Here is a 22,531-nt window from a genome sequence, read left to right on the forward strand (position 1 = left end):
CCAACTGGGTACACAGTTCCTGGATTGTGGCACGGTCAAGCCTGTATGTGATTATGACATGTCGCTCCTCCATTGTCGACAGGTCCACCAACGGTCGGTACACCGGAGGATGCCGCCATCTCCTCACATGTCCCAGTGGACGGTGCCTATGAAGGACAACAGCGAGGACAGAGTCAAACAACTCAGAGGTACGTACCCACAGTTTACACAGAACACCAATCATACACAAAAGGTGCTGCATTGGTTAACATTGGACCCTATGGGTACCAGGAGCCAATGACGATGTGCGCCGACGGTGACGGTCCTCCCCCAGTACACGCTACTCTACGGTCCTCCAAACAAACAGGTATATACACTGTGAGCATACTGTATGGGCTATGAGTGTGTGGAGAGGGCTGGATGTAAGAAGGAAGGGGGCAGAGTGCTGCGTGCATGAAAGACGGTGAATGCATGTGCATCATGGAAAGGGTAGGGATGGGGGCCCTGACGGTGCAGTTGGTAATAACTACTCTTTTTCCCCTGTACATTTCATGTAGGTCAGCGCCCACCAGAAAAAAGATATTTGGCGTGCCATCGCCAAGGACGTCCGGACCCTGGGGGTATACCACAGACGGAGCACCCACTGCCGGAAAGATGGGAGGACATTCGCCGCTGGAGCAAGAAGACGGCAGAGGGTCAGCTGGGGATGGCCTCCCAACGTGGGAGGGGTGCCTGTCGCACCATGACCCCCATGATGTTCTGGGTCCTGGCGGTTGCCTGCCTGGAGTTGGATGGCCGCTTGAGGGCATCACAACAGACACAAGGGGGTGAGTACACTCGCATTCTGCTGACTTTGCACGCAGTGGAGTTGTCTGGGTGGGGGAGGTGGGCTGTGGGTTTTCCTAGGCCAGGGCGAGTTCCGTAGGCAAGGCCCCTCCGTAAGGCAGGCCATGTGGCACCCCAGCCCACCTCTGTAGAGTGCCAACTACACCTAGTCATGCCCCTGTGTCATCTATGTGTGCAGATGTCGTCCATAGCCTTGTAGGCCATTTCCCAGGAATTGAACAGTGGAGCCCAAGAGCGCGGCATAGTGCAGAGGGCTTCTGTTTCTGTTGTGTCCGCCAACGGTAGCAGTAATGCATGCACTCAACATGTCTCTCTTCTGTCTTCCCCCCTCTTTTTGTGATCTCTCTGTTCTTGTGTGTATTAGCATCATCAGGCGGAGGAGCAGTGGCACCGGAGCAGGAGGGAGCTGCATCCCACATGGCCCTGGAGGGCGACACTACGGACTCTGAATTCGCCAGTGGGACGGAAGGCGAGGGGAGCTCCACGGCAGGGACAGGAGCTGAGACCAGCGACACGGACTCGTCCTCTGATGGGAGCTCCCTTGTGGTGGCGGCAACATCTGTGCCCCCCGCATCTACAGGTACAGCCGCCACCCCTTCTACCAGCACCGCCCTCCCAACAGCCCCTCAGGATTTGCACCGTGCCCGCTCACCCAGGAGGGTGGGCATCACCTTCGCCCCAGGCACCTCAGGCCCTGCCCCCGTCACCGCTGCTGCCCTCAGTGAGGAGGCCATTGACCTCCTCAGGTCCCTCACTGTTGGGCAGTCTACCATTTTGAATGCCATCCAGGGTGTAGAGAGGCAGTTGCAACAAACTAATGCATTCCTGGAGGACATTCATTCTGGTCAGGCTGCCCTTCACCGAGCATTTCAGACTCTAGCCTCAGCACTGATGGCAGCCATTTTCCCTGTATCTAGCCTCCCCCCTCCAACTTCCTACACCCAGACCCAATCCCCTCTATTTCAGCCCATCCCAAGCACACCTGCAGACCAACATACACACACCAAAAACACCCAAGGGTAGTTCAGGCAAACATAAGCACCACACATCCCACAGGCATTCACTCAAGCATCACACACATGCAGACACACCAACATCCACTGCCTCCACTGTGTCCCCCTCTTCCTCATCTCCCTCCTCCCTCCCAGTGACGTCTACACTCACACCTGCATGCACTACCTCTCCAGCCACTACGTCCCTCTCCAGCACACCCACCACCACACCCCGCTCACGTGCAGTCACCACCCCCACTACCATTCACACGTCCCCTGTGTCCTCTCCCAGTGTGTCTGTGACGCCCCCTCCCAAGATACACAAACGCAGGCACACACCCACCCAACAGCCACCCACCTCACGACAGCCTCCAGCGCATGCACCTTCACCCAAAGTCACCAAACGTACACCTCCTACAACCACCACCTCTTCCTCCACTCCCAAACCTCCTCCAGCTACCCGTCCCAGTGTGTCCAAAAAACTTTTCCTGTCCACCCTTGACCTCTTTCCCACACCTTCCCCACCCCGTCCATCTCATACAGTAGGTCCAGAACTAGTACCTCAGCCACAACATCTCCGGGACCAGTGGTGCCTGCAGTCATCGGAATCTGGAGTGCACCGGCCACCAGGGCAGCCAGTGTGGCACGGAGCTACAGCACAGACAGTCCCCCACCTGTGAAGCATCAGAAGTTGGCCAGTGCCCGGTGGGAGAGGGGGAAGACTCCAGCCACCAAAGCCGCTCCCAGGGGCCCCGGTGGGAGTGTGGAGTCAGCTGTGACACCTTCCAAGGTGGGGAAGGGCCACAAGAAACCCGGCAAGTCTGGGAAGAGCAGCACGGCAGAGAAGACCGCCATCATCCCCGCTGCCCAGGAGGCCACTTCCAGCACAAGCCCAGCTGCCCAGGAGGCCACCGCCAGCACCAGTCCTGCTGCCCAGGAGGTCACCGCCAGCACCAGCCCAGCTGCCCAGGAGGCCACCGCCAGCACCAGCCCAGCTGCCCAGGAGACCACCGCCAGCACCAGCCCTGCTGCCCAGGAGGTCACCGTCAGCACCAGCCCAGCTGCCCAGGAGGCCACCGCCAGCACCAGCCCAGCTGCCCAGGAGACCACCGCCAGCACCAGCCCTGCTGCCCAGGAGGCCACTGTCAGCACCAGCCCAGCTGCCCAGGAGGCCACCGCCAGCACCAGCCCAGCTGCCCAGGAGGCCACCACCAGCCCAGGAGGCCACCGCCAGGAAAAGCCACGTTGGACCATGAAGGACCGCCAGCAAAAGCCCCGTTGGGCCATGAAGGACCGCCAGCAAAAGCCCCGTTGGGCCATGAAGGACCACCAGTAAAAGCCCCATTGGGCCATGAAGGACCGCCAGCAAAAGCCCGGTTGGGCCATGAAGGACTGCAAGCAAAAGCCCCGTTGGGCCATGAAGGACCGCCAGCAAAAGCCCCGTTGGGCCATGAAGGACCGCCAGCAGCTGAGACCCTGCAATGGAGACCGCCATCTCAAGCACCGCTGAACAGGGCAGCGCCGTCTCAAGCACCGCTGCACAGGACACCGCCGTCTCAAGCACCGCTGAACAGGGCACCACCGTTTCAAGCACCGCTGAACAGGGCACCGCCGTCTCAAGAACCGCTGCACAGGGCATCGCCGTCTCAAGCACCGCTGAACAGGGCACCACCTTTTAAAGCACCGCTGAACAGGGCACCGTCGTCTCAAGCACCGCTGCACAGGGCACCGCCATCTCAAGCACCGCTGAACAGGGCACCGCCGTCTCAAGCACCTCTGCATAGGGCACCGCCGTCTCAAGCACCGCTGCACAGGGCACCACCGTCTCAAGCACCGCTGGCCCATGAGCGGCAAGGGCACTGACGCAACCTAGTCTGTCACGGGGTGAATGATGCACTCTGGGCACCAGGCCCCCTCCAAAACCAGTGGAGTATCACATCCACTACCTCAGTCCTTGGCAGGATGAAGCACTCTGGGCACAAAGCCCCCTCCAGAACCAGTGGAGAAAGGCATGCACTACCTCTGTCCTTGGCAGGATGAAGCACTCTGGGCACCAGGCCCCCTCCAGAACCAGTGGAGTATCACATGCACTACCTCAGTCCTTGGCAGGATGAAGCACTCTGGGCACAAAGCCCTCTCCAGAACCAGTGGAGAAAGGCATCCACTCCCTCTGTCCTTAGCAGGATGAAGCACTCTGGGCACCAGGCCCCCTCCAGAACCAGTGGAGAAGGCATCCACTTGAGAGACTGTGGCTTTGCACTCCTCATGATGTAACAGTGGGCAAACCACCCACTGTAGAGACTTGAAAGACTGTGGCTTTGCACTCCCCAGGATGTAACAGTGGGTGTGGCTTTGCACTCCCCAGGATGGAACAGTGGGAAAACCACCCACTGTAGAGACTTGAGAGACTGTGGCTTTGCACTCCCCAGGATATGGCAGTGGACAGCCCACCCACTGTAGAGACTTCAGAGACTGTGGCTTTGCACTCCCCAGGATGTAACAGTGGGTATGTGTCCCCCTCGTGGATTTGTCATCGTGCACTCAAGCGGCTGAGGTGCCCCCCTTTCCCTCCCCCTGAGGTGCCTGTTTAGTTGCTGTCTGATGCCCCTGCAGTGTTCTCTCCGTCATGGTCAGGGATCTTGTGTGGGCCTCGCCCATACCATGTGGTCCCAGTGTTTCATGCAGAGAACTTTGCACCCAACACTATACCTATGGGTCATATTTGTATCCTGCTTGCCATGTTCATTCTCTGTCAGAACATAGTAAATGTTCAATTTGCCATATGACAAGTGTGTTACAGTCACAGCACTCCATATATAATGGACGGGACATATTCCATGTTCTCACTGAGTACCCTGTGTGCCAAAAACTAACATCCTTTGTAGTTTAGAAACATGCTTTTTAGAAAACTCAGGGCCGTCTTCCCAAGTATGATTACTGTAGTTGCAAAGGTAGACATACTTAATCAGTTTGAGGAATCTAGGCATTGATGCATCCTCACCTCCCCCTACGTACATCTACAAACTGAAAGGAGTTAGATTAAGTACAGTGACTGTGTTAAAGGTACATTAAAGATAAAGCTTCCTAATCATCATGTGACACTCTGGGGAGCTGTTAGTGAAGGTTAATTAGGCACATAGGCCCTCATTATGACATTGGCGGTATGTCCAGGAAGGACCTGAAGGACATCCACACCACCCTGGTCACCATTGCAGGGGTGCTGGCGGACATGCCAACACCATTAGGGAGGCAGTGGCACACCACCGGGCCCCTGACACTAGCCACATCGATGAACAGCCCTCCACCTCCGCTGCCGCTAATGGACAGGAGGCCCCGCCACAGGAGCAACAGGCCACCAGCACCCCTCCCCCTGCTGAAGGAGAACCACCCTGCAAACAGTCCCTGCAATCCAGGCAGAAGCCAGAACACATTGCCAAGACCGCTGCCAGGAAATAGGAATCCCCTGATTGTCACCATTGTGTCCCACTCTGTCACCCTGCCCACCTTGAACTGTCATTGCTCCCCTTCCTTTGTCCCCATGGACAATGCACCTATGGTACAAATAGACTGTACTCTATCCTGGACTTTCTTCCACCATCACCCCAGCCCATTGTACATATCCCTCTACTTATTAGCACTTAAATAAACACCCTTTGAAAAAAAGTATGGAGTATGTCAAATGATTTAAGTATGTATTAGTTTAACAAGGTTTAAACACTACAATACAACTGTACAGTAATGTATACATAGGAATGACCTGTAGTTGGCTGCAGGCAACACACCAGGTGCCAGAGTGGGGCACAGATATCTGAAAATAGAGATGCCAAAGGGTACAGTAAGTGGCCATAGAGGTGGGAAAATCTGCCTGCCATGTACAATGTCAAATACAAAACTGTCAATGCAAAGTGAAGTTATATGATAGCTGTTCTGTGCTGTTCTGTTGTCCTCATCCTCGTCCTCTGCCTCCTCATCTTCAATGCCAACAGGGTCCACTACTGCAACACACCCATCTCCAGCCTCACCCTCCTGCAGAAAAGGCACCTGGCATCTCAAGGCAAGGTTATGCAACATGCAGCATGCCACGATTATCTGGCAGACCTTCTTGGGTGTACAGGGATCCACCAGTTAGATGGAGGCAACGAAACCTGGCCTTCAGGAGGCCAAATGTCCTCTCTATTATTCTTTTTGTTCGCCCATGTGACTCATTGTAACGTTCCTCTGCCCTTGTCCTGGGATTCCTCACAGGGGTCAGTAGCCATGAGAGGTTGGGGTAACCAGAGTCACCTGCAAATATCGAGGGACAACTGTTAGCCACACATCAACCCTTAGGGTTCACACCATACCCATACACCAACATACACTGGGTGGGAACCAGGGCTCGCCTATTAGCCACACCCAGTGCCTCTGGAGTTGAGCCATCACAAATGGGATGCTATTCCTCAGGATATAGGCATCATGCACAAACCCAGGATACTTTGCATTGACATGGGAGATGTACTGGTCCACCAGGCACACTATCTGCACATTCATCGAGTGAAAGCTCTTTCGATTTCTGAACAGTTCTCCAGGGGGGACAAATGCAATATGTGTACCATGTATAGCCCCAATAATGTTGGGGATATGTCCTATTGCATAGAAGTCAGCTTTCACTGTGGCCAAATCCTCCACCTGGGGGTAAACAATGTAGCTGCGCATGTGTTTAATCAGGGCAGACAACAATGTGGTCAGCACTATTGAATCTAGGGGGCAAAACGGTGAGCAGCTGGTCAGTATTCCACATTTCCAAACATTACACTGCATTGCATGTTGTGACTGTAACAGTATGTTGTTGGATAGGCCCAAATGGTGCCTATGTGTACTGTGACACAGTTAGGTGCCATGGCCTGCCCCCTCCTGAAATGGCATCCGTCTGTCCTGTGTGGATGGACATGTGGAAATGAGGTAATGCCGCTGACATTGTGCGCTGTTGCTGGAGGCGGTCGAGTACCGACGTGCAACTCCTCATTGGTTGTCATTGGACCCTATTGGTTACAGTGGCCAATGGTGATGTACACCAGCGGTGACAGTATGCATCGCCGTGGACATGACTGCCATTTTCTATCTGTTCACCCACTTGCTACCTGACCTTAAACAGGAGAGGACCTACACTGCAAGTGCTGCTGTGACCTGTGTCTGGAACCGACTATGGCTCGTGTCACTGGGGAAAGGGCCCCTGCCTTCACCGCTGCGGAGTTGGAGAGACTGGTGGATGGGGTCCTACCCCAGTACTGAATGCTGTATGGGCCTCCAGACCAACAGGTGAGTACACTGTGAGCACGATGAAAGGGGCATGGATGCATGGAGTACTGTGCATGAGGGCCTCGTGTGGGGGGGTGGGTGGAAGGGTTCTGAGCAGCGTGCTGCATGTATTGTGGGCAATGTCTGTGCGTAAGGGGATGTGAGGGCTATGGTGGGCCATGAGTGTAACAGGCCAGACGGTATGACTGATACCTTTTTCTATGTTTCTTTTTCTGCAGGTCAGCGCCCATCAGAAAAAGGGTATATGGCGTGCTATCGCCAAGGATGTGCGGACCCTGCGGGCTTACGGCAGGTGGAGCACCCTGTCGCAAATGGTGGGAGGACCTGAGACGCTGGGCAAGGAAGACGGCGGAGGCCCAGCTAGGGATGGCCTCCCAATGAGGAAGGGGTGCCCGTCGAACCCTGACCCCCGATGGCCTGCATACTGGCGGTGGCCTATCCAGAGCTAGATGGGCGCTTGAGGGCATTAAAGCAGCCACAAGGGGGTGAGTACAGTTCCCCAATATACTACTTGCGCGTGGTGGGGTGGTCTCCGGATGGGGGATGTGGGCCTCTGGGTGCCCCTGGGCCAGGCTGGACATTGCAGGGTAGGTCCCATGTTGGGCAGGGTATGATGAACACCACCTCCTACCAAGCTAGTAGGCATCCACTACTGGGCAGGGGTCTGTGGGTGTCAGGTATGCTGCTATTGGCGATAGGTATTCCTGTCCATGAGCTGGTGACTAGCATTGTGACTGGTAGTGCTTTGCTTAGTGCGTAGGGCTGTTCCCTATGTGTGTGTGTGTCGTTGAAGCCAACGGTGTTGTTGTTGCCATTGACCAAGTGTATCCATTGTCTCTTCCCCCCCTTTTTGTTTTGTCACCCTGTCCTTATGTGCATTAGCATCATCTGGCAGAGGAGCAGAGGCACCAGCGACGGAGGGAGCTGCATCCCACAGGGCCCAGGAGGTCGAATCCACCAGCGATGAGGGCACCAGTGGGACGGAGGGCAAGGGGAGCACCACGGCGGGGACAGGAGGGGACAGTTCTGACAGTGATACCTCTGTGCCCACCCCAACTACAGGTACAGCCGCCACCCCGGTACCAGCACCACCCTCCCAGCAGCCCCTCCGCGAGTTTCCCGTGCCCGCTCACCCAGGAGGGTGGGCATCTCCTTCACCCCAGGCACCTCAGGCTCTCCCCAGGGTGCTACCCTGAGTGAGCTATTGACCTCCTGCGATCCATCTCTGTTGGGCAGTCAACCATGGTGAATGCCATCCAGGGGCTGGCAGTCCATTTGCAACAAACAAATGCATTCTTGGAGGGCATTCACTCTGGCATGGCGGCCCAACAGAGATCAATCCAGGCTCTGGCCTCCTCCCTGTTGGCAGCCATTGTCCCTGTCTCTAGCCTCCCTCCTCCAACTTCCTCTACCCAGTCCCATTCCCCTGAACCCCAACCTATCCCAAGCACACATTCAGACCAGCATGCACCCAAGACAACACACAGGAGTGGCTCAGGCAACCACAAGCACCACACATCAGCCCACAGGCCCTCACACAAACACCATCCAGATGCAGACATACCAACATCCACTGCCTCCACTGTGCCCCCTCCTCCTCGTCCACCACCCTCCCTGTAGCGTCTCCACTCACACCTGCATGCACTACATCCTCATCCACTACCCCCATCACCATCACGCCTATCACTACACACCCCTCACTGGGGGGGTCACCACCCCCACATCCGTGCACACGTCCCCTGTGTCCTCTCCCAAACCAGTGGAAGAAGCCATCCACTCACCCCCTCCTTGCCAGGATGAAGCACACTTGGCACAAGGTCCCCTCCAGAACCACCCCCTCCTTGCCAGGATGAAGCACAAGGCCCCCTTCAGAACTAGTGGAAGAAGCCATCCACTCACCGCATCCTTGCCAGGATGAAGCACACTGGGCACAAGGCCCCCTCTAGAACCAGCGGAAGAAGCCATCCACTCACCCCCTCCTTGCCAGGATGAAGCACACTGGGCACAAGGACCCCTCCAGAACCAGTGGAAGAAGCCATCCACTCACCGCATCCTTGCCAGGATGAAGCACAATGGACACAAGGACCCCTCCAGAACCATTGGAAGAAGCTATCCACTCACCGCATCCTTGCCAGGATGAAGCACAGTGGGCACAAGGCCCCCTCCAGAACCAGTGGGCAAAGCACCCACTAGAGAAACTGTGGCTTTGCACTCCCCAGGACCAAGCAGTGGGCAAACCACCCACTTGAGAGACTGTGGCCTTGCACTCCCCAGGACCACGCAGTGGGCAAACCACCAACTTGAGAGACTGTGGCCTTGCACTCTCCAGGACCAAGCAGTGGGCAAACCACCCACTTCAGAGACTGTGGCCTTGCACTCCCCAGGACCAAGCAGTGGGCAAACCACCCACTTGAGAAACTGTGGCCTTGCACTCCCCAGGACCAAGCAGTGACCAAACCACCCACTAGAGAGACTGTGACCTTGCACTCCCCAGGACAAAGCAGTGGGCAACCCACCCACTTGAGAGACTGTGGCTTTGCACTCCCCAGTACCAAGCAGTGGACAAACCACCCCCTTAAAAGACTGTGGCTTTGCACTCCCCAGGTCCAAGCACAGGGCATGTAGCCCCCCCCAGGGCCAGTGGTGTTGTACCATCGTCCGGCTGAGGTGCCCCCCCCGTTTCCCATCTCCCTGAGGTGCCTTTGTACTTTCGACCTGATGCCCCTGCAGTGTTCTCTCCATGTTGTAGCAGGAGTCAAGTGGGGCCTTGGCCTATGTAATGTGGCCCTGTGGCCCACGGACATTGAGGACTTGACAGTGTCCCTCCATTTGTACATATGTATATACTGTTTTGATTTTGAAGCATGAATTTCTACAATTTTATTTTATTACACTCACTTTAATCAACTCCTTTTGTCCTTGCATTATTCCTGAGGGGTACGGGGTAGATATGTGAAGTTATTGCATCTGGTTGTGTGTATGATGTTGGGGGTGGGTGTGTTGTGTGTTGCGTGTGTGTGTGTCACTCTCTTTTTCCTGCCCCTTTCCTTGTGTGCTAGGCAGCAGTACTCATTGTGGTCGTCTTCGCTGGCGTTGCTGTTCGTAGTGCATGGAGAGGTATACAAGCATGGGGAAGATGTACAACTCGGGCTCCATAGCATTGTGGTTCTTCCTTGAGTCTCCAGAGGTGAGTCCCTTGCCTTCTGTGCACTGTTTCCACCGTGCTTTTGATGTCGTTGGTACCGCCCCGGAAAAGGTGGTGGATAGGCCAGTTGTAATTGTGTGGGTGGTACATTGTCTTCCGCCTTTCTGTTGGCGGTTACCGCTGTGGTGCTTGTTGCTACCACTGTTGCGGTTGGTGTGTTAAAGTAGCTGTCTGTGTGGGCGGTTTCCGCCGTGGTCATAATTCCATTTTTTTTACCGCCGGCCTGTTGGCTGTATTACCGCTGCTTTATCACCGACCACCAGGGTTGTAATGAGGGCCATAGTGTGTAATGCTCAAAAAGTCAACTGAGTTGGATTACTTGACATGTAGTAAGAAATGTAGTCAAACTTTTTTATTTGTCAATGTTGTTGAGGCACAAACCATCAGTATGTGTGGCAATATGTCTTTATAGAGGCTTTCTTGTGGCGTATTTGTAAGCAAGCTGGTTGATGACTATGTGAGAGGTAGTTTGATTGGGGATTCCGTCCTGTGCTGTATAAATGTGATTAGCCCTTGAATGGTGGCGGTATGTTGATTTGAGTGTGCTGATGTGTTGGAATATGCCCTTGGCTGGTGGTATGAAACTCTTGTGCGTGGTGTGTTATTTGGTGTGTGAATAGCTCATAAAGCTGCGGGTGCCTTGCTAAAGCTTTGGGGCTCACCTTCAGTACACTTAGGCCCATATTTACACTTACTAAATATTACCGCCGGCTAACGCCATTTTGGTGCACTGTGCGGGCGTCATATTTATACTTTGACGCACGGCAGCGCAAACAACAGGTGGGAGTCATTATTTTTGACGCACACCGCGGCGTCAAGTTGTAAAGGAAAACAACGTTAACGCAGCGGAAATGACTGTGGGTCGATTTACGACACCGCAAACCAGATATGCGCAGTTTTTTTTGATGCACTAGCGTTAAAAAAAACAGCGAACACAGCCATTTCACCAGAGGAGAGCCAAAATGGATCCCAGGTGCCACTACAGACCCCAGGAAGATTACAGCAGACCAGGAACTAGCCAGGAGGACCCACACAAGAACCAGGACACTTTTAAGAAGAAAAGAAAGTGTCGCTTTAGTGCAGAGGAGCAGGAAATTCTGGTTAAAGAGGTGACGGAACACCAGCACCAACTGTTTGTCACCTCAAAGTTGCCAATCAGTAGGAGAGAGGCTATATGGCAACAAATTGTCGACAAGATTAACAGTGTGGCTGAAGTACGCAGAACAGTCATCAAGTACAAGAAACGCTGGCATGACTGCAAGCGCAAGACCAAGGAAAAGATGGCCAGGAACAGGAAGGCAGCACTGCAGACTGGAGGGGGGAATCCAGCACACCAGGAGGCCCAGGACCACATGGAGGAGATGGTCGCAGCCATCATCCCTGAGGAGATCGTCACAGGGATTCAAGGACTGGACAGCGCAGACTACCAGGAGACAACGCACATGCAGGGTAAGTCGCATGGGGAATTATAATGCAATAATGTCAACTGTGAGCGGGGGGGATACCAACCACAAAATGCATGGAAGTTATCTAATACATGGAGTGGCATGGGTAAAGGGGCACGGCAGGGGGGCATGGCCCGTTCTGAGAAGACCTGGGGCACACCATTACACAACACCAACAACAGTCCCATGGGGGCATGCTGTCATGCCAACGATGGAGCAAAGGGAAAGCCACGACAGGAGGGAAGGCCAGTATGTCAAACTGACATCCTGGCACACGTCAGCCAACATACCCCTTACATTAACTAGGGCCCTATTAGCAATCCTCTAGTCATACCGACAACTGCAATGTAACTGCAACAACAGTTGCCACTACCACCTCTGCTCTGTGTGCAGCTCAAGTAGCCAATGGCAGTAACCTCCCCATGGATCATACACACCTAAATTAGGTGGTGAGGATGACAACTGCAACAATCCCCAGAAACAAGACAAAGGCCCCAGTACTCTCAAATGTCAATGCCCATAGTTGTCTCAAACATCAGCCAATGTAAACAACAATGGGAGCTACACAGCACTAAAGACACACTCATGCTGCATATGTCAGGGTCCATCCTGTGCCTGGGTAACAAGGCAACATCCCAAATGTCATACTGCTCAGACAACAGCATTGAGGAGGGGACACATGGAACTGGTCAATGAAATACACCTGAACAGTCAGAGGAGGAAATAGGACACTGATACGACTATCAGGGCAATCCAATGTAACACACATTCCCCAACATCAGCAGGACACATTACCAATGTCTACATCCATATCGGATCATAACATTGCCATGCATAGGATATGCCACATGTCAATTACATTTAAGTGGATGTGAACGATCAGAGATTGGTGCAGGTCCAGATTGTTAAGTGTGCCTGCCAGGGCCATCAGTACACCCACAACCAGTGAAAGGTCTCACCATGAGAATGGATGTACACGGAGGGTCGAGTAGGAAAAGAAGGTGGCAATTCTCTTTTTGGCATAAATCAACACCTAGAGGCGATGAGGCTGACAAGTCTGATAACTCAATAACATACATGTGACACACAGGTGGAACATAGGCCTGGAAGAATGCCCATCTGAAGGACTGGAGAAATTAACACAAAACAAGATCACAAAGTGAATTCATCAAAAGGCAGGCACGTCACATCAAAATTGCCACAACACAGGCACACTAATTGTACCCTGTTTCATTGCAGAGGAAGATGGATCTCCTGCCGATATGCCTGTCCCAGATTTCCCTGATGACATGAATGACGAGCCGATAAACATTCCCCAGGAGACCATCCAAAAGGTCCTCGAAACCCTCCAGACCCCACCTTCTGTCAAAAGGAGGAGCACAGAACAAGCAGCCATCGCAGAGGAACCACCCACCACCCCAATTGTGAGACCTGCCAGCTCCAATACAGCTGAGGACTCAGACGACACTGGCACCAGCTTTGAGAGAACTGTAGTTGGAGTACAGCGGGAGCTGGCCAAGGAGGAGCGGGTGGGGATGCAAACTATGGCAGCCAGCCTTGAGGGGATGCGTTCGTGCATGATGTCATCTGCAGATCAGGCAGCAGCTATGCAAGCCCTAACATCTATCTTGCAGGAACTGCAGAAAACCCAGAAGGAAATCAGCACAGCTGTAATACAGTTGACCCAACACCTACAACAGCAATCCTGTCAACCTGTGCACAAATGCAACATTGAACCCCTCAGAGCCGACCTGGCTGCCTACCATCCTGATGTGGCTGCTATTCCCAAGAACCAGCAGATCCTCCTTGCTGCAGTACTGCCCTTAAGACCTTCACAGGGAGCAGCGACCGGGATGTCTGACTCCACGTCTTCTAACACTGAGGTGTGTGTTGCCCCTTAACAACCAACAACAACAAGGACAGTGGAGGCAACACACACATCAGAAGAAGAAGACATGGAACAGATCACATTCACAAGGAAAATGACCTGGAAGCACTAGTCCCTGCCACATGGCCAACTATTACCAAGGCCCTGCGCTTTGTAACTTGCCAGTCTTGAAACAACTGTACTCAAGCACTGTTCTGCAAACCACTGTATATCTTGTCACCCAGCCCAATGATTGTCTCTCTCCTACTCATTGGCAAATTCTGTCCCTCTGCACTGTCTGAAACAGCAACCCCAGCATGTCAAAAGCATTTTGGTAAACCCTTGTGTTGGATCACAATGTAAGATGTCACTATAATGGACTCGCAATCATGGGCAATGTACAGATAGCACTACAACACTTTTCAATAAATAGCACTTACACAACAAATCTGTCTCTGGGTAATGTGACATATCAACTGTGCAGTAGATAACTGAAATGTGCCTACTGTAAAATTACATTGCTTGTCAATACAACTGTCCTGATAATATGTAGTCAGATAAATCTGCACAGTGCCCATGATTGCATCATACTCTGCCCATCCTGAGGGACAAATCTGATGAAGTGAGAAACCATACACCATCATGATGTGTTAGACAGAAGAATGCTTCCTCAGGGGATAACTAAGTCATCAAATAGTGTTAGCAAAATGTTGTCACCATGCAAAAATAACACAATAAACATGCCACACTAATCTAAGTAAACACTAAAAAAACTGCACAAATGAAGGTGTCTGAGTTAACATACAAATAGGTAATCATGCCTAACTGTGTCACAAATGATGTATGAGGGTCATGAAGACAAGAATACAAGATTGCCAATGAGAACTCATCTTATAAGGGTGTGCATGATCATCACACTGCAGTCAGAACTAAAACTGTTTCCCCAATGTCAAGTCTGGAAGCACTGTTAGTGACTTCGAAAACACACTTATCAACAGAAACACATTGGGATCCATATTAACTGTGATTGGTGGCTGCAACAAAGGGTCGACACTTTGCAAGGTAGCTCTGGGCTAGCTGCCAATTGTACAGCTCAGTTGGGATTTGTTTGTAGCATAGGACACAGATGTTATAGTACCAAATTGATGTACACTGAATCCAAATCCATGATCAAGTACCATTCAACACATACTATTAAGGGGTAACCAAATATTTATTAAATGCTAACTATAGATGAGGAAACTGAAGGAAAAATCTTACCTACCCTAATCTACCCTGACTTCTCATTACCCACAACTGTCCCTAACTAACCTAAGCTACACTTACTTATCACATGTAACAAAGCGTTCTAAACATCTACCCCCACACCCCTTATGAGACGGGACACATGGAGGACAACACATACTAACCTAAACACATACTACACTATCCTAAACAAATAGATATATTTTTTTTTGTTGCTTTTTTGGTATTTCTTTTTTTTTTTTTTTTTACACACAAGAACCCCAACATAGCCCCCCACCCACACATGTAATAAGTAAAAATAGAAACAAGCAGGCCCCCCACCCCACACCCACTAACACTAACTAAACTAACAGCCTATACTAACCTAACACTAAGCCCCCTAAGCCCACTAACTATAAGAACAAGGAAAGAGGAGGGAGGAGGAGGGAATCATGTCCATCAAAAAAAGTGTCTAGAGGTTGGCCCTCCGGAGGGTCCTTTTAATGTCCTTGACCCGCCGTTTAATGTGCCGCACGTCCCGGCTCAGGTGGCTCAACTTGCGCAGCACTTTGTCCATCTTATGTTCCATTCTGTTGAAGGCTGCAGGGTCAACAGATGGAGCAGTGGCAGTCTGGGTATCAGTGGAGGAGGTCTGTGTGGGCTGTCCTGCACCGTTGGCAATGCTGGGGCCAGGAAGTCCAGCAGATGTTGGACCAACAGTGGCAGCTGTGGGTGGGGCCACCTGGCTCTGATTGGTGGTTGTGCTGGTGGTGGCTGTGGTGGGCAAAGTAGGCCCACCCTGTGGGAAGGCTCGCCATGCCCCGGAGGCCCATTCATGGCGATATCTCCGGGCCATCCTCCGGAACCCCGACTCCACCAGAAGGATGTGCTGATATCGCATGGCCCGGCGCTGAAATTCACGGACCTGGTCTGGAGTCATGTTAGAAGCTGTGAAGACAAATGCAGATATGCTACATTAGTAACTGCATTGGGTGAAACGGCACAGCAAGTTAATCAGACATTACATCTACTGTACTTGTAACAGCTCATATCACAATACAGAGCATTGAATGTCCCTGAGGAAGTATATGGCAGGCCAGACTACAAAGGTCACATCACACAAAGCACATCCATAACCTACAAAATGGGTAATCACTGGCTTTGACTTGCAATCTGAGTTCTGACAGTTATCATCTAAGAATCATGCTGCATATCCTCCGTCAAGAGCTGGGCTACAAATGTCAGCGTACGGAAAGCAAAACTAAAGCCACATGGTCTGCAAGTTGTGGCTGGACTTGCCAGTATAGTACCAAGTGCCAAACCTGAGTGTGTCTACTAGTATGCAACCAAACAGTCATTTATTCACATGTATGTGTAACATACTGATGTCATCAGTACTAGGTACCCCATTCACAAACCCATGGCCGTGTTTGAGGGGGGCGGTGGATACACAACTATAATTTGCCAACAACATGTACACCGAGGAGTGTATAGGAAACTCCACACATGTTTGTCTCTACAGACACACCACAGGTAAGGTCTATCTACAATTAAGAATCAGCAAACCCTAGAGCACTCATAGGGTCAGACATGTCAGGAAATGCAGAACTTAGTACACAACATATACTTCCAGTGAGGCCTGACTTACATCAGACACAGAGTTGCTAGAACACCCATGATCTTGAATTGCATGCACACATAGGCCATTGCACTCAGGTTCCACAGACTTGATGCACTACATGTGGAAGTACATGCTGCTAGGAGGTTCTACCTACTGTTTCAAAACTAACGTAGGTAAATAGGGAAGCAGATGTCTATTGGAAAGCTATTAGCTCTACCAATCTTAGAGAATGTGGGTCTGACAGGCTGACTAAATTGGGGCTGACTTCCATTGCGACTCTTGGTGATACAAGCGTCATACACATGACTATCCCCTGTACTCACAGTGGGCCTACAGGGATGTCCTACAATCCCTACATGATACCATTGGATACGCATTGGCAAACTCAAAACATGTGAGAACTGCATTCCCACTCATGGAACAAGTGAAAAGCTTGCCCAACGCATCACACCTTGCTATGCGTCCAACTCACACAAGTCCATAACCAGCAAACACAACACATAACAGACATATCAACACTTACTGGAGTGGTCGGGGTCCTCAAATGTTGCCACCTCTCCCACAGTGTAGGGTGCCGGTCCACCTGTAAGGTATGGAAGGAAGAAATGAGCTCAAAATCTGTGCACAGTGCAACAATTTCATAAACATTTACAATGTGTAGGCTTAATAATGAAATGGCAGCCATTCAGACATGATGGTACTGGATCTGATATATCACGGCCAACTTGTACATAGCATGGGTCTCCTGTGACAGTTACACACATATCTGCACACATACATTGGCCCTAACTATTATGTGGTTGCAAACATGCCCCGTAATTGGTGAGCACTAAGAAAAGTGGAGTGTAATCGTCTCATCGTGTGCATCCAAGAGAGGCATCCAACGCCTGGTTACTTGAGGACTGCATTACCAGTCAAACATGCCTTGTGGCCATGACACATTTATTGCACATAGGCCCAATGTACAGAGGGAGGGGCAGGGACTTTTGTAAGCCATCCTGTTGTTACAGTATAGTCAATTGATGTGGCCCAGCTATGGTGATTTGCACCAACCATGGAGATGTGAAGCCATGTGCATACACTTGGACTGCCATCCATATTTGGATTGTGGCTCAACTAATTCCAACAAACATCTTAAGATGTTAGCTGGGGGCACCTTACACCTTTTCACAATGTTTTCAAATCAAGAACTGACATGTATCCAAAAAGATCAAGGAACACAATAATCCCACACATTCATAGTACTTCTGTGAACGCTTTCCTTCCACACTCACCAGACTCACATGAGACATATGTCTGAGCCACTTTGCTATTATCAATTGACGTGAAGGCAGCACTCATTTTCTGCATCATGTAGTGATTCTAAAGTCAGTCTAGCAATTGCGTCAACATAGTTGGCCTAAATGTTGGTACATCTGTACTTCTCTGTCAATAGTACCCTATATAGACATGATTGACTCCTATTTTGTTAGCTGTTCTGACAAAAAGGCCGCACCAATTTCCTTCATGGAAAAGTAACCTGTAAGTTTGCTGAGCACGTGCCACCTGACAGCTAGCAATTGTGATCCTTGCCATAGTGCATCAATGATCCCCTTATATTTCCCCAGCATTACACACAGTCAGCAAGTTAGCTGGCAGACATTGCACTAATCCCCTGATGTCACTACAGAGCATTTAATCGTGCACATTAACATAAGTTGTACTCATCAACAGTGCCACCAATCATGATTCCCAGGTGGTCCAAGAGATCCTGCTCCCTGGTGATGAGGTCAGCCCACCGGTGCTTCAGCTGGTGGTCACTCCTCAGGCTGGCATACACACGCTGCAGGTGATGCAGCACCTTTCCCTACCGGATTCTGCGCGCCTCTGTCGGATACCCCTGTATCACCCTGCCCCCTGCCTGGATCATGAGCAGCAAGAAATGCGTCACCAGCCAGATGAAGCCCCCCAACTCCTCTTCCCCCATCCTGCCAAGACGTGGCCTACCAGACATACTTATAAGTGACGATAAGGAATAGGGGTAAAAGAAATAGAAAGGGGAAAAGGGTGAAAGTAGGGGTACAAAGACAGAAAAAAAGTAAACCTAAACACTAAAAGAGCCTAACTATCCCCAAACTAACACTACCCACAACAGACTCCCACAAACAAGAAAAACACAAGGTAAATGGACAAATGTAGACAAAACACAGTACTACAGTATACACAAACAATATTTATTTCACAAAAGGACTTTACAGATAGCACACAGGACAAAAACAGCACAAAATCTCAGGACAACACTCTCTACACAGCCACACAGTCTAGAAGGATCATAGACTGCAAAGTGAAAGTGAAAGTACACCCACTGTACATGATCTGTAAACAGGATATCTTATTACATCACTTCCTGTATGAAAAGTCCCGCCTTTTTCGCGTTATGCGTCATTTTTTGTTTACCAAAACTGTATTTGCGTCATTCTTTTTGATGCACAGACGTGAATATTAACCCACATAATGATACATGGCCTGTACAAATATCTGGATGCGGGCTAAATTTCACTCCTGTGCGTAAAAAAAAAAGATGCAAATACAGTTTTGGTTGTCAAAAAATGACGCACACCGCTAGGGACGTCAAAATTACAGTGCATTAACTGGTTTGGGGCATTTTTACTTGTTTTTTGGTTATTTTACATCTTGAACACATCAGAGATTGGCCAATTGAAGACAGTATGGTGTTGATGGTGTATGTTCACATGTGTGACATCATACTGCAGCGGAACATCATCCACTACACCCTTCACAATATTTTTAAGTTGGATGACGCAATAGATGGTCATAAGTGTGGCCTACATATATGTGTTGCACAAATTGTGCATGTTTGGCATAAGGAGAGGATAGCAATGTGACACACATATGTACAATACCTAAATGCCTTTGGCTCAAAGTGTATGCTTTGACAACTAATGTGTTGGTTGACCAAGTGTGTGTGTATCACATGAAGCATAATTGTACATATGGTTGTATGAATGTGACGTCCATGCAATCCTTACATGCAAGTCAAATTGAAAATGAGCAAGGGCATGTGTTAGTCATACATGTAACAACACCCGTAAAGTGTACTTCCAAGTTTTAGGGTCACGTAGACACCACATGTGACATAGCATGCACCAGATGGATGGCAGACGCTTGTTCATGTCAATGGTCCACATTTTCTACATCCTATGTCCTAGAGTATTGGTAAGAGCTTCCTAGGCACTAGTTGGTGAATCCCACAGTGAGTCATGCACATGCATTGAGGAAGTGGGTACCATGTTGTTTGCACAGACAGACAAGGGTGAATCTCATATGTATGATGACACCACAGTTGAGGCCATAGAAGTGAGCCCCAACTATCAAGTGGCTGTGGTTGACCAGCATACAAGACAGCACGTGCCCACATATTTCCAGTGATCAATTGCACATAGGTGTCTTGTTCATGTGTGTGGTCCAATGATGATCCTGTAGATTGTTTGGGGTGTAATTTGTCACAGTTCGGTCCAGGACTCATCATGAGTCAGTGGCAGCTATTCCTGTATCTACTGAGTATCCTTGGTTGATCAATGTGATTAAAGTAGATGTGGACATGTGAACCAACATGTGGATGGTCCCACCCTGTCACTAAAGACGTGTAATGAGACAGTCAACAGGGCAACCTTGGTGTGCTGAGTGAGATTATGTCTCAGGTGTCATGTTCCGCAGGTGTCATTACAACATTTGTACACAGGTTGGCCTCTGCACTTCCCACTGCATCTGGGAACATCATAGCCTCTGTGCTGATTATTCTCGCAGCTATTCACCACACACGGCCCATCACTATGTTGTGCGCACTGTGATGCTGTGTGTGAACTGTCATGGTCCTGACATTTGTGTATTATTCATGGACATTATCAGAGGTTGCTGGTTGTGCTGAAAGCCCCATACCCAATCCCTGCCTACGGGCCTGGGACACTGTCACACTTTGTCATTCATGCATAAATGCAACCCAGACAAGGGATGGGCCATGAATTTTGCTTTTCCAAGAGGAAGTAACTCAAATGGTACAGTTAAAAGGCAGATGATGCTATACAATGTATTTGGGTATGCATGGAAGAAGCCCATGCCCAATGCCCCCTGATGAATGGGAGGTTTGCTAACGCAAGTGTGGTACATATGTAGACACAGGGATACTTTAGTGTGACTCACAGACAGTTGCCAGTCTGGCTGACAGAATGCAAGGTGATTCAGGATCCAGTTACTTGACAAGTTACATAATCAGTGGTCTGACTGAGACTGTTTTGAGGACAAACTAGGCAGTTGACATGTCAAACTGTGTACGTCCTGTGTTTTTGAAGGTGACAAATTAGCCCAGTGGCTGTGTTACACGGCTTAATTAGTATCAATGGTTGATGGTGTATTTGACATAATAGCAACTCCTATGCTGTTCCAGGCATCACCAGGGGCAGTGCTTTTTTAAATGGGTGGTGTGCATGGAGGTGATCATAGGTGTGGGCTGCATCTGTTTCTCACCAGTCCTGTAGGTGAGTCTTGCATTCTAAGGGCCAACAGACATTTTCACAAGGGGAAGCAATCTACATGTCCTAACAGGGCTTTGAAACTAGAAGACAGTGTATAAATTGACCTGACGTCCTTGCAGTCAGATGTTCTATGACAATGGCATACCATAGGAAAGGGTGTAGCACACTGGTTTGCTAATGTTGGTCTGTGTGTGTAGAGGAGGTATTATCATGGTACACATCTCAGTATTCCAGGGACCTCTTCCGACAGGTGGGTTGTAACCAGGTGCATGGGTGTGTAATGAGTTAGGAAATGGCCTGACATGTACATGGAATGTCATGTCATGTGCTCAATGCATGTCATATGTGTGGCACTTGTGCTGTCTATGTTCTGCTTCTATGGAACTCTAGTCACAGATAGTCCTTGCAAATATTGGATGCAGTTGGACTAACTGCTGTCAAGGGTCTGGTCAGGCATTCCTGTTACTGATGCCAAAGCACATTGACTGCCTCATGTATGAGGCTTGTCTTCCTCTTATTGAGTGATGATGTCTTAGTTGTGTGCCATATGCTGCGTTGGACCTTGTTTTCAACATGTATGTGTGAAATAGTTGTGGTCCTCTGCTATTGGCCTTCAAAGGAGATATGTATATGATATATGTCATTAAGAGTGTGTGTGACCATTGTATGTTAGGCATCACATTAGCTCTGGGATGTTCCGTGTCCTACTTAGTATCTCAGCAATGCTCCATGAGGCAACACTCTTATTCTGATAAGTAGAGATTAAGGTGTGCAAAAAGGAATAGCCAGACCATGATATGGTGATTAGAATAGGTGTTTATTTAAATTCGTTAACTAAAGTGGTGAAGGTGATCATATTCAGAAGAAATTATTTACAATCTGTTGCCGCCTGCGTATACCAGCGGCTGTGTTCTGTAGTTCCCCCTCCTGTTGCAGGCCAGCATCCTCCTCTTCCTCCTCTTCAGGCATGTGTGGCTCTGGTTCCAGGAGGGGAATGTTTCTTTTGATACAAATGTTGTGCAATATTGCACATGTGAGGATGATCCTACAGACCATCTCGGGGGAATATAGGAGGCTACCACCAGTGATGTCGAGGCAGCGGAACCTTGACTTGAGGATGATGAAGGTCCGCTCGACAATGCTGCGTGTCCTCCTATGGGCGTCGTTGTATGCACGCTCTGCAGCAGTACTTTGGTTGCCAAATGGTGTCATGATCCATGGCTGGATGCCATACCCCTGATCAGCTGCAAGAGAAAATGAAGGGGATCATGTTGATGTAGCGGGCACTACTTAAAAGACCTTTCATGGCAGTAGTTGTGTTGTGTTGTCTGTGACTCTTTTGTGTACTAATGTGGCATCCTATGCTTGTAGGCTGTACCATCTGCATTGTGTTGTTTCCTTGGCTGAACAAGTGTTTGTCTGCTAACCGTTTGTCAGCAGTATGTTTTGGGATTTGCAGTACAGTGTGCCCTCCCTAGCACTGTGAATTGTGATACAGGTGTCCGTGTGTCTTCACTGGGGG

Source organism: Pleurodeles waltl, chromosome 1_1 (assembly GCF_031143425.1).
Source record: "Pleurodeles waltl isolate 20211129_DDA chromosome 1_1, aPleWal1.hap1.20221129, whole genome shotgun sequence".
In the NCBI taxonomy this organism is placed as follows: Eukaryota; Metazoa; Chordata; class Amphibia; order Caudata; family Salamandridae; genus Pleurodeles; species Pleurodeles waltl.